The sequence below is a fragment of the Oratosquilla oratoria genome, chromosome 30, assembly GCF_046742065.1.
Source record: "Oratosquilla oratoria isolate Oo_2021 chromosome 30, ASM4674206v1, whole genome shotgun sequence".
NCBI classification, from domain to species: Eukaryota; Metazoa; Arthropoda; class Malacostraca; order Stomatopoda; family Squillidae; genus Oratosquilla; species Oratosquilla oratoria.
Window position 1 is genome coordinate 17156825 of NC_134806.1, and position 12500 is coordinate 17169324.

Here is a 12500-nt window from a genome sequence, read left to right on the forward strand (position 1 = left end):
TTTTTTTTCTATCTTTTTTTATAAGCTAACCAAACATTTTGAGTAATTTTGCTAAATAACTATGGTCTGAAGATTTTTGTAACTAGGTTGGTAGTTTTGCGATAAGGAATGATAGTTTGAGCAATTTTGCAAAATAACTATGGTCTGAAGATTTTTGTAATTAGGTTGGTCATTTTGCAAAAGGGAATGATAATTTGAGTCATTTTGCAAAATAACAATGACCTGAAGACTTTTGGAACTACTGTCATTTTACAATAGGGAATGGTTGTCTGAGTCATTTTGCAAAATAACTATTGTCTGAAGATTTTTGTAATTAGGCTGGTCAGTTTTGTAATAGGGAATGATAATTTGAGTCATTTTGCAAAATAACTATTGTCTGAAGATTTTTGTAATTAGGCTGGTCAGTTTTGTAATAGGGAATGATAATTTGAGTCATTTTGCAAAATAACTATTGCCTGAAGATTTTTGTAATTGGTTGGTCGTTTTGCAATAAGGAATGATGATTTGAGTAATTTTGCAAAATAACTATTGTCTGAAGATTTTTGTATCTAGGTTGGTAGTTTTGCAATAATGAATGATGATTTGAGTAATTTTGCAAAATAACTATGGTCTGAAGATTTTTGTAACTAGGTTGGTAGTTTTGCAATAATGAATGATGATTTGAGTAATTTTTGAAATTATGCAAAAAATGAACAAATATGAAAAAAGACAGTAACGCTGCTAACGCATGTACAGACGTATATCAATTGACATCGTCCTTTGTTGTTTTACTCTCGATAGGATTGTCCTGGTGGCCTCTGTTCGACACTGACCAATCCTTCTTCGTCTGTGTTGCCCTCCCAGTTGTCGTCCTACTCGCTTATTATCAGGTCAGTACAGGTCACGGGTGACAGGTCAGGTCACCGACGAGGTCACCTCCAGGTTATCACAGGTCTATTGTGAAGCGTTACAGGTCACACTAAAATCACTTAGTGGAAGGTCATTGTGGAACTTGACCTGACCATATAATGGAAGCTTAGGTCAGCCGAGTATTTTATGTACTGACAGGTCACTGCAGACATCTTTTGTTCAAGGTCATGGAAAGTCATTATGAGACCTGAGTCTTTTGATTGGTCCCTTTCTTCTTCATCCACAGCCCAATAATAACCTCCCTCACCTTCCCCCCCCCTCCCTAACTAACCACCCTAATCCCCCTTGCTGTATTCATCCTCCATAGCCACTCGCATCCTCGGGAATTCTCCCCCTAACTCCAGCTAACTTCCCTTTCCTTCCCCTACCTTCCCTCTTACCTCTTTTCCTTGTAACGTTACCCTTCAGCCTCCTCTTTCTTACTAAGCACCTCTTTCCCATTTTCTTCTCTCTTCCTGAGTAGCAACAGGACATCAGTATTCTTTCTCTCCCAGCAGCGACATGACGTCATAATTATTTTCCCTTTTCCCCAAATAGCGACACGGCGTCATTGTTCCTTATCACTCCCTCAGGGATTCCTGACGTCACTGTTCGTCCGTCCGCGTACGCTGTTCCCCCCTGCAACTGTAGAGGATCTGCTGAAGGAGGAATATGTTCCACTCGTCTTCAAGAACTCGTACGCCTTCAGCAGGCTCGAGGTAAAATCTCCAAGAATCGTCTCCTGCAAATTAAAAATTGATAACGCAAAGAACTGCGGACGGGTGTGATCGAGTGAGAGGACTGTATCTTGTGGTTAGTTATCCACAAGTCGCCTCCACACGTGTTCAGCCACGAACTACCAATACGGAGAGAGAGAGAGAGAGAGAGAGAGAGAGAGAGAGAGAGAGAGAGAGAGAGAGAGAGAGAGAGAGAGAGAGAGAGAGAGAGAGAGAGAGAGAGAGAGAGAGAGAGAGAGAGAGAGAGAGAGAGAGAGAGAGGAGAGAGAGGAGAGAGAGAGAGAGAGAGAGAGAGAGTGAGAGAGAGAGAGAGAGAGAGAGAGAGAGAGAGAGAGAGAGAGAGAGAGAGAGAGAGAGAGAGAGAGAGAGAGAGAGAGAGAGAGAGAGAGAGAGAGAGAGAGAGAGAGAGAGAGAGAGAGAGAGAGAGAGAGAGAGAGAGAGAGAGAGAGAGAGAGAGAGAATGAATCGTCTCAGTCTTCTTTCGACTCTTGGTGTCTGTTATCATGACTGGTTTTGTTTACATTCACGATTATGGAATTATATTATTTTTTGCTGTAAGCGCAAACATTCACACATACACACAAAAGCCCCCCCAACACACACATACACACACGCACACACACACACACACACACACACACACACACACACACACACACACACACACACACACACACACACACACACACACACACACACACACACACACACACACACACACACACACACACACACACACACACACACACACACACACACACACGAGCTCTGAGCTCTCCTACGAGCTCTGAGCTCTCTTCCAGGAGGGAAATAGCTGTCGATCACGAGTCCAACACGTGATCCAAAGACCAAGTGAATACACACACACACACACACACACACACACACACACACACACACACACACACACACACACACACACACACACACACACACACACACACACAGACCGGGCTTTATGTGTTCCCAGCTCTGGAAAATAAATATCAATATGGAAATAAGCTGCCTGATACTCCCCCGACCCCAATGATGCAATCCATTGTACCCTTGCAGACCTCTGAGCCTGGAAGCGCGTCTCAGAAGCTTCTGTTGCGAGCCCAAGAGGGCGGCGGGATCCTCGACCCGGAGACCCGGAACCTTTCCCTCCGGTGGATTCGGGACCAAGTGACCTTGGATGACCGGACGTTCGTCGGTGAGTGGCCGAAGGAGGAGGGAGAAGGAGAGAGGGATGGAGGAGGAGGGACGGGGAAAGATTGGGGGGTTGAAGAGGAGGAGGGAAGTGGGGGAAGAGGGGAAGAAGGGAAGAGTGGAAGAGGGTGGGATGGGAGGAGGGTAGGGCAGGGGTAAATGGGAGGAGATGAGGAAAGGAGTAGTGTAAGATGGGAGGAGGGGAAAGGGAAAGGGGGAGGAGGGGACGGGAAACAACAGAGAGAGGAAAGTGAGAGGAAGGAAGACGAGAGGAGTGAGGAAGGCAGGTAAGGAGAGTAAGGGAGGAGATTTGGGGAGGAAGGAGAGGGTAGGAGGGAAATATATGATTCTCTTGGGTAAAAAGGGGAATATAGGTGAAAGCTGACAGAGTGATTTTGGGCATAGTCCGGGCACCGAATGATACCCTCGGGGCCGCACTTTTGGGTGAGTTGAGGGTGTTGGTAGATGATCATTTCCTTCATCCTTATCTCTCTCTCCATCTCTCTCTCTCTCTCTCTCTCTCTCTCTCTCTCTCTCTCTCTCTCTCTCTCTCTCTCTCTCTCTCTCTCTCTCTCTTTTCCTTCACCTCTCTGTGGAGTGTTGGTTTCAATCGCGACTCCCAGGACGCAAACTGGATTTGGCCCTAACTCCATTTGTCTGCCACTTGCCCCGGCATCCCGAGCACATTGGGCAAGCCTGACGGTTTCAGTAGAGTCTGAGTGCCTTCTGAGGCGCGCTCCTTATTGTCATTTGTCTTTCCACAGGAACCTTAAGAGAACTAAGGAATTTGCAAAACGATGCTCGAGGACTCAACCGGGCCTGTCTCTACAGCGTCGTCCATTTGCCGACATTTGAGTAAGTTTCTTGACAACAAATTCTCTCGTGTTTCCAAAAGTACCATCTCTCTCTCATTTACAATGTTGCCAATTCTCTTGTATTCATTTCTGACGTTGTCACTTCTCATATTCATCTGAAACGTTGCCATCTTCATGACCATCAACGATGGCACCTCTCTCATATTCACTTCCAACGTTGCCAAATTTGTCATATTCACCTCCAACTTTGCCATATCTATCATGACCACCGACCTTATATTCTTCACCAATGTTATTACCTCATATTCACCTCCACCTCTTTCATATTCACCTCCAACGTTGCCAGCTCTTTTATGTTTAGTCCCAACGATGCCACATCTTTTATATCCATCTCCAACGTTGCCACATCTCATGTTTATTTCCATTGTCATTATCTACCTCACATTCTTCTCCGTTGTGCCATCTCCTCCATTGTGCCATCTCCTCCTTTGTGTCTCCTACCAACATTTCCACCTCTTTTCTATTCATCTACAACGATGTTATCTCTCTCATACTCTACTCCAATATGAACACCTCTCTCATTCTCCAACGTTGCCACATATTCACCTCCATCTCTGCCACATCTCATATTCCTCTCTAATGTCGTGAACACTCATGTTCATCTCCAACGTTGCCATCTCTCTCACGTTCATATCCAATGCTGCCAGCTTTCTTATAGTCATCTCCAACTTTGCCACATCGTAGTCATCTCTAACCTCATCTCTTCGCAATTATAGAGGGAGGGAGGGTGTGTGAGGGAGTTGGGTTGGCCCAGCGGCAGCCAGAATGAAACAAATGGTCAAACTGTAAAAAAAAAAAAAAAAAAAAAAAAAAAAAAAAAAAAAAAAAAATCAATCTCCTCCTGATTGAGTGGAGTGCCTCAGGGCTCTCGCTTGGGGCCAGTCAAGTGAGAGAGAAGAGTACCTTACCTTACCGTCGTGCCATATCCTCTTGGACTTCGGCAACCATGGAACGCCACCGTTCACGGTCCATAGTTACTTGTAACATCTGTGCTGGTTTGAGTACAATCGGTAAAAAAACAAGTTAAAGGTATTTCAAACCGTGTCCGTTTTATTTGTTAATCTAACCCCTCAACACAGTGACACACACTGCAAATCATTATTATGGATAATATCAAACGATTCTATTTAAGGGAATTTGTGTTAATTGGAGTCTAGACCAGTCGAAACTTCCACTCTCTTCCTGTGATAAAACAGTTAAGCATCATCATCGTGGTAGTATTAATCATCACAGTACCGTGACGATGGTCATGGCGATGTTGGTGTTATTGCCTTTGGCTGGAATTGGCAAAATACTGCCATGCGCTTGGGGTACTGATCGACCATGGCGAAGTGTTTACATAAAAAACGACATCACCTTTTCAAAATACCCCATTATTTTCTTTTAGAAAAACTGATATCCATAATCTCAACGACCGGAATCAGCCAGTTAATAAATAAAAAAATAAAAAAATAAATAGATAAATAAATAAATAAGTAAATAAATAAATAAATAAATAAATAAATAAATATAATAAGTTAATAAATAAATAAATAAATAGATAAATAAACAAACAAATTAAATAATAAATGAATAAATAAATAAATGAACAAATAAATAGATAGATAAATAAATAAATAAATGAATAAGTAAATAAATAAATAGATAAATCAATCAATCAATCAATCAACCAATCAATCAATCAATCAATCAATCAATCAATAAACAAATAAAGATAACAATGAAAATAATAATAAAAGAAAGAGAGAGAGAGAGAGAGAGAGAGAGAGAGAGAGAGAGAGAGAGAGAGAGAGAGAGAGAGAGAGAGAGAGAGAGAGAGAGAGAGAGAGAGAGAGAGAGAGAGAGAGAAAATTAGTAATTATTTATGAAAATTTAGTTCTTTTCACTTTTGCGTGATAATCTAGAAAAAAGTGACTTAACAAGCTAGGTAAAAAACTAGAGCACCAAGCTCAACATTAAATAAGGAGAAAAAAAAGTTTAATTAACAAATTATAAACTTCTTAGCGGCAATTCGACCTTGCATGAGCCAGCACCCGATCAACTAAAAAGATATATTTTTTTTAACTCTATATTTTAATCAGGGATTTTGTTCCTGGATTTTGTTCTTCAGTAAAACAAATAAATTAATAAAAAACATTAGCAAGCGATATGAAATGAATGAATGTGTAGGTCAAGAAATGAACAAATGAATGAATAAAAAATAAACAAGTAGATAGATAAGTGAATAAAAAATGAATAAGTAGAGAAATAAATGAATTAGTAAATAAATTGATAGATAAATGACTGAAAAATAGATAAGTAGAAAAATAAATTGATAAGTAAATAAACAAAGAGATGAACAAACATAAGATAAACAAGTAAATGTATAAGTAAATAAAACAAATAGACAAATATATAAACAAGAAAAAAAGATAGGTACTTTATAGAAAACGGGTTCTGACGACAGACAACAATGCCACGATCCGTCTAAGAGGGCCACTAGTACCAAATGTCCGCCTATAGCCCCTCAGCAAGGAAGTAAACACGAGATTGAGAAACTTCTGGACTCGAACTCTAGGTGAGTGGTGGCTATTCTGGTTTTGTGTCTTCAAATGGATTCGTTGTGACTATCCAGAAGGTCACATTAACATTGTCTCTTCTTTCCCATAGACGGAGATCTCGTTTCTTTGGAAACAAAGCTTTCAACTTTCTCCACCTTTTTGGGGGAAACAGCCCTGTTGGCTGGTGGTTGGTTCCCGGGCTTAGTTCGGAATCCTAGCCAAGGGAATGGTATGGTCATTTCTTTAGGATGAAGTCCTTCAATCATATAAATGAAATTTGTTTTATTTAGTAGGCGAAGAAAAAACAAACTCCTTTTTACCTTTGTGAGTTAAAGATGAAACTAATCTTTATTAAAAACTCCAAATCCTTTTGCTGACTTTAAGTATTTTGTTCCGAATGTTATCGTACATTGCCTTACGGGAGCTTCTTTGTGCTCCCGAAGCTTAATCAGAGATTAGCCGCTATCTTTCATTACTTCCCCGGATTAGCCGGATACTGACCGACTCATTTTGGTATCTGAACGATCGTTATTGGAAATACACCAAAACGGCAACACGACACAAAATATTTCATTTTATTTTATTTTTTTCGTCCCTTTGAATTTGTTCCAGGGGATTATTTGGCCTGTGTGGTACACTTGTGCTGATCAATAACGTGCGAGAGGTGAAATTCCTCATATAGAGAAAAAGAGCTTATTTAATTCGGAAGCGTGAACATAATGCATGACTGAATAGTTTTCAGCCACATTTTTTGTGAATTACCAACTAATTACTGAGTAAAGATAAATAGATTTCATGAAAAAAAAATATATATATACATATGTGTGTGTGTGTGTGTGTGTGTGTGTGTTTGTGTGTGTAAATGTATATGTATATGTATATGTATATGTATATGTATATGTATATGTATATGTATATGTATATGTATATGTATATGTATATGTATATGTATATGTATATGTATATGTATATGTATATGTACATGTATATATATATTCATATGTTCATGTATACGTATAGGTATATGTATATGTGCATGTACATGTATATGTATATGTTTATTCATATGTATATATGTGTGTATATACGTATGTATATATGTATGCATGTATATATGTATGCATGTATGTATATCTAAATGCACATATGATTACATATATATATATGTGTATGCAGTACAGTATTTGTATGATTCTCGTTGTTACTAGTGATTCACTTCAGGTATTTACAACAACGAAAATTCATCAGAGTTTCGTAGCAGCTTGCCACTGTTTCGTGAGTTGATCCCGGGGACTCTGTGAAAATTAGGTAAGGACGGCAGTTAGTAGTCTTCCTAGATTCTTCGGGAGTTAGGTTAACTCCAAGTTGGAGTCCTTTTGTAGCTCCTATGGGTAAGTCGGTAAGGTAATGGTTTAGGATCAAGTTAAAACTCGCTTTGATTTCCGGGGTGAGTGTCGGATATTATTTGTATGATTCCCGCTGTTACTAGCAATTAACTTTTGTAGCTTCTATGGTTAAGTATGTACGGTAATGGTTTGGGATCAAGCTAAACCTTGCTTTGATTCCCGGGGCGACTGTTACTAGCAATTCACTTCATGTACATACATACATGTAAAATAACCACAGGAGAAGGGAAATTTGTAGACAGTAATATACGAAAGTACTTATTGTCTACAAGTTTCCCTTCTCCTGTGGTTATTTTGCATTTTTGTATCACGGTAATGTGATTGCTTGCATGCATACATACATACATATATATACACGCACACACACACACACACACACACACACACACACACACACACACACACACACACACACACACACACACACACACACACACACACACACACACACACACACACACACACACACACACACACACACACACACACACACACACACACACACACACACACACACACACACACACACACACACACACACACACACACACACACACACACACACACACACACACACACACACACACACACACACACACACACACACACACACACACACACACACACACACACACACACACACACATATATATATATATATACATATGCATGTATGTATGTATGAGTGTGTGTGTGTAAGAAACAGGTAGAAGGAAGGGGTGGGGGATGGGTTGTTTACTTTTATAGGTGGGTTGTTTGTACATAACTGCCCAAGCGAGGTGCCTGAGTCCGCTTTTCCGCATTGTGTAGGTAATAAAATATCGTTTGTAAATAACAGCCCGGGAGCTCGAATATATAACTTATTGCTGATATGACATTCTTTTGTAACCTAAGTGAGAATTATGCAGAGACTTGAGACTGTTCTAGACGGGCGTTGTTGCCGTGAGGGCTTGGGACGGGGAGTCTGATTGGTGAAATGGTGTAGGAGGGGAAAATTCTATTGGTTCACGAATGTGAGATCACGCCCTTTAGGGAGGGTCTTGAATGTGGGACTAGGGATCGTTAGACTCAGGGAATCACTACGTTACTGCAAAACTCACATAGGACCTTGTATACGTGCTCTCGGGAAATTTCTTTGAGGAAATTCGGGGAGTACGGCTTATAAGAATTAATAGAAGGGAAATATAGAAGAAAAGAGAGGTATTTCATTCACCTCGACAGAAGATTATAATTGGAGGAAGTGAGTCACTATATCCATGAGTGAGGGCTACAGAGGGCGACTGCGTACACACACACACACACACACACACACACACACACACACACACACACACACACACACACACACACACACACACACACACACACACACACACACACACACACACACACACACACACACACACACACACACATATATATATATATATATATATGTGTGTGTGTGTGTGTGTGTGTTTGTGTGTGTGTGTGTGTGTGTGTGTGTGTGTGTGTGTGTGTGTGTGTGTGTGTGATGCTTTTTTGGGATTTATTCCAGCTAATCACAGGTAATTTAACGCTTGTTCTAGCTTGAAGAGGACTCTGAGGGGTCGAAAATTCCCTTGATGTCGGAATCTCCCGCTCCCTCCCGTTCCTTCAACCGTATAAAATCGCCGTGTTGAAAGTGTGACGTCACGTTCTCGCGCTTTTCGTACAAAACCTTTAACCTGACGGAAACGGAAAGAGCTTCGAGTAGTTTGAGGTTTTAAATGACATGTTTCCCGTCTAAAGTTTCAACCAGACTCTTCTTCATCAGTCGAGAAGGCAGCGTAAAGTCGCCGTGGTAATCCACATTTCGTTCATAATATATATACATAAGATTAAGAAAAAAAATGAATAATGAAAATACAGATTATGCAAAAAGTTCTACAAACCTTCTGAAATTCTTCTTTCTCGTCTCGTACACAAAATCTTGGTTAAAATAATTATGTTTTGTTTCAACAATATTTTAATTAAAAAATAAAGTTTCTGAAGGCTTAAGGAACCACACTAATAGCACAGTGAAAAAAGAGAATAATTTTCTTTCTGGAAAAGTGAAGAGAGGAGTGGACGTGATTAAAGGGGAACTTGGAAAAAAAGTCGATAAAAAAAAAAAAAAAAATCTAACAAGGAAGAATTGGTGTCCAAATAGGCCCGTGCTGTACTTTAAACATTTGACCCTGTCAGATTCCCGAGGATTTTGTTCAGCTAAAAGGCAACTCGACGTACAAGTGCATGAAAATCATCTTTTCATATCCTGTAAGAAAAATTCATGAAGTCTAATGGGTTTGTCATAAAATATTCCAAAAACGAAACAGTGCTTACGATAGAAATCTCCATCAATATCATAATATACATGTACGCAATCATCGTGTACTTCACTGAAACCTTTAGTTACACTCCGAACACAGAAAATACAAGAAGCAATGACATTGCCTGTTGACGTAAACATTACATATTTACGTTTCTCTGGTGTATGTGATTCATCATGGTATTTGGATCACGTGTTGGACTTGTGATCGATATCTATTTCCCTCCCGGAAGAGAGCTCAGAGCTCGTATATGACCGATCTATGGGTAATGCTGTGACCTTAAACGCACACACACATCCAACTCCCCGCCCACGAAAGTTGGAGTAACAACCCACAGCGTAGCGGCACTGAAATCATTTCAGCCGTGGGCGGGATTGGAACCCGGACCACCGTGCTGGCAGCCGGGAACTCTACCAACCCCTACGCGAGTTGTGTGTGCGTGTGTGCGTGCATATGTGTGCATGCGTGTAAGACTTCATAGACCAGTTAATGTCGTCTTTCTGAAGTGATTATCTTCTCTTATAAGTTAATGATTATAGATTAGTGACCTCTCACGCAATGCTGAAATCTCGTTTCAGAATCGGCGTGTTCGTGCTTCAGCGAGCGTCACATCTGAATGCAGGACTGAACGATGTGTAAGTATATATTATTTTCTCTTTCACCTTTGTTTCATTTATTATAATCAGTTGGTGTGTGTGTGTGTGTGTGTGTGTGTGTGTGTGTGTGTGTGTGTGTGTGTGTGTGTGTGTGTGTGTGTGTGTGTGTGTGTGTGTGTGTGTGTGTGTGTGTGTGTTTGTGTTTGTGTTTTATTTGTGTGTATTTACCTAGTTGTGTCTAGTTGTATCTTACGGGAAGGGGAGCTACGCTCGTGGTGTCCCGTCTTTGTATCTCGCACTATCTAGTTTGCTTTTAAATTTATGTATGGTGTTTGCACACACTATTGTTTGGTCCAACTTGTTCCAGACATCCACCACTCTGTGTGGAAAGCTGTTCATTTTCAGGTCAGTTCTTTAACTGTCCTTCTTGAGTTTCTTTTTATGTCCCCTTGTATTTCTCGTATCTCAATTTAGTAAGTCTTCTCTATCAAGGAATTTCATGCCTCTCATGATTCTATAGATGGTCAATAGGTCACCTCTTTTTTTTTTTCTTTGTTCCAGAGTCGGTAATTCTAGCTTTGACAATCTCTCCCCATATAACATTTTTGTAAGTTTTGGGGCCATCTTCGTAATTGCTCTTTGGATTCCTTCAATTTTCTTTATATTCCTTTTAGTACTGGGTGTCCTTAGTGTCGCTGTCTACTCCTGTCTTGGCCTTATCAGTGTGACTAGTGTTTTCTTCACCATTTCTTCGTCTAAGTAGGTAAAAGCCACCTTTAAATATAGGAAAGGAAGCTTTAATTTGTTCATTCACATTATTTTTTTTCAAGGTCTCAATATTGGTGGTATTTTTGTTTTTCATCCTTTGGTTTTCACTTTTTACTTTGATTAATTCGTTTTTCAGTTCACTTACCTCGTTATTTATATCCGCATATTTTTTCTTTAAGTATCTCACGTCTTTGTTGATTTCGTTGTACTCAATCTTTAGGTACATTATTTCTTTCTTTAGATCCATAATCTCTTGATTCCATGGGAAATCTTCTTAGATCTTATCTCCTTTTCTGTCTATAATTCTACTCAGTTTTTTTTTGTCATATTTATTAAATCCAGGATCTTTTTCATCTTCATCATACCTTAAAACACCCAATGGTGTTTCGGTGTTTTCGTTACGCTTTGATATTGTTCCAGTAGGGGTCTCTGCTCTTCCAATGTTTACGTTTGGTTCAACTCCATCGCCATTTTCTGGTCTGTCTCCATTCCTTTCCATTTTCTTCAATACTCACTATTTCCACTGTATTAAACCATCTCGGGCATTCACAAATATTCCCCTTCCCATTTAATACAAACTAGATTTCCTGTTATATTTTCACTTGAGAAGTTTCGTTATTTCTAACTGGGACGTCTTGACACTGTGACGCTCGACGTGTATTCACCTCGGATCTGCTGCAGTCTCTGTCGAGACAGCCAGACACCACCCTACGGCAGTGAGCTCAGAGCTCATTATTTGCCGATCTCTGGGTAGGTCTGAGACCACTCACACACCACACACCGGGACAGCAAGGTCACAACTCCTTGACTAACGTCCCGTACCTACTCACTGCTAGGTGAACAGGGGTTACACGTGAAAGGAGACAAACCCAACTTATCTCCGCCCGGCCGGGGAATCGAACCCCGGTTCTCTGGCTTGTGAGGCCAGTGCTTTACCAATCCGCCACCGAGCCGGGTGTGTGTGTGTGTGTGTGTGTGTGTGTGTGTGTGTGTGTGTGTGTGTGTGAGTGTGTGTGTTGAAATCATCCTTCAAGCTCGGATTGGACCAGGCTTCTTATGAAGGTCAGTGTAAGGTCAAACCAGTTTTCAAAGGTCATCTAAGGTCAACCAGTACCTCACAGAGGTAATGGATATAAAAATGATCAAATACACACCAAGGAAAGATTTATTTT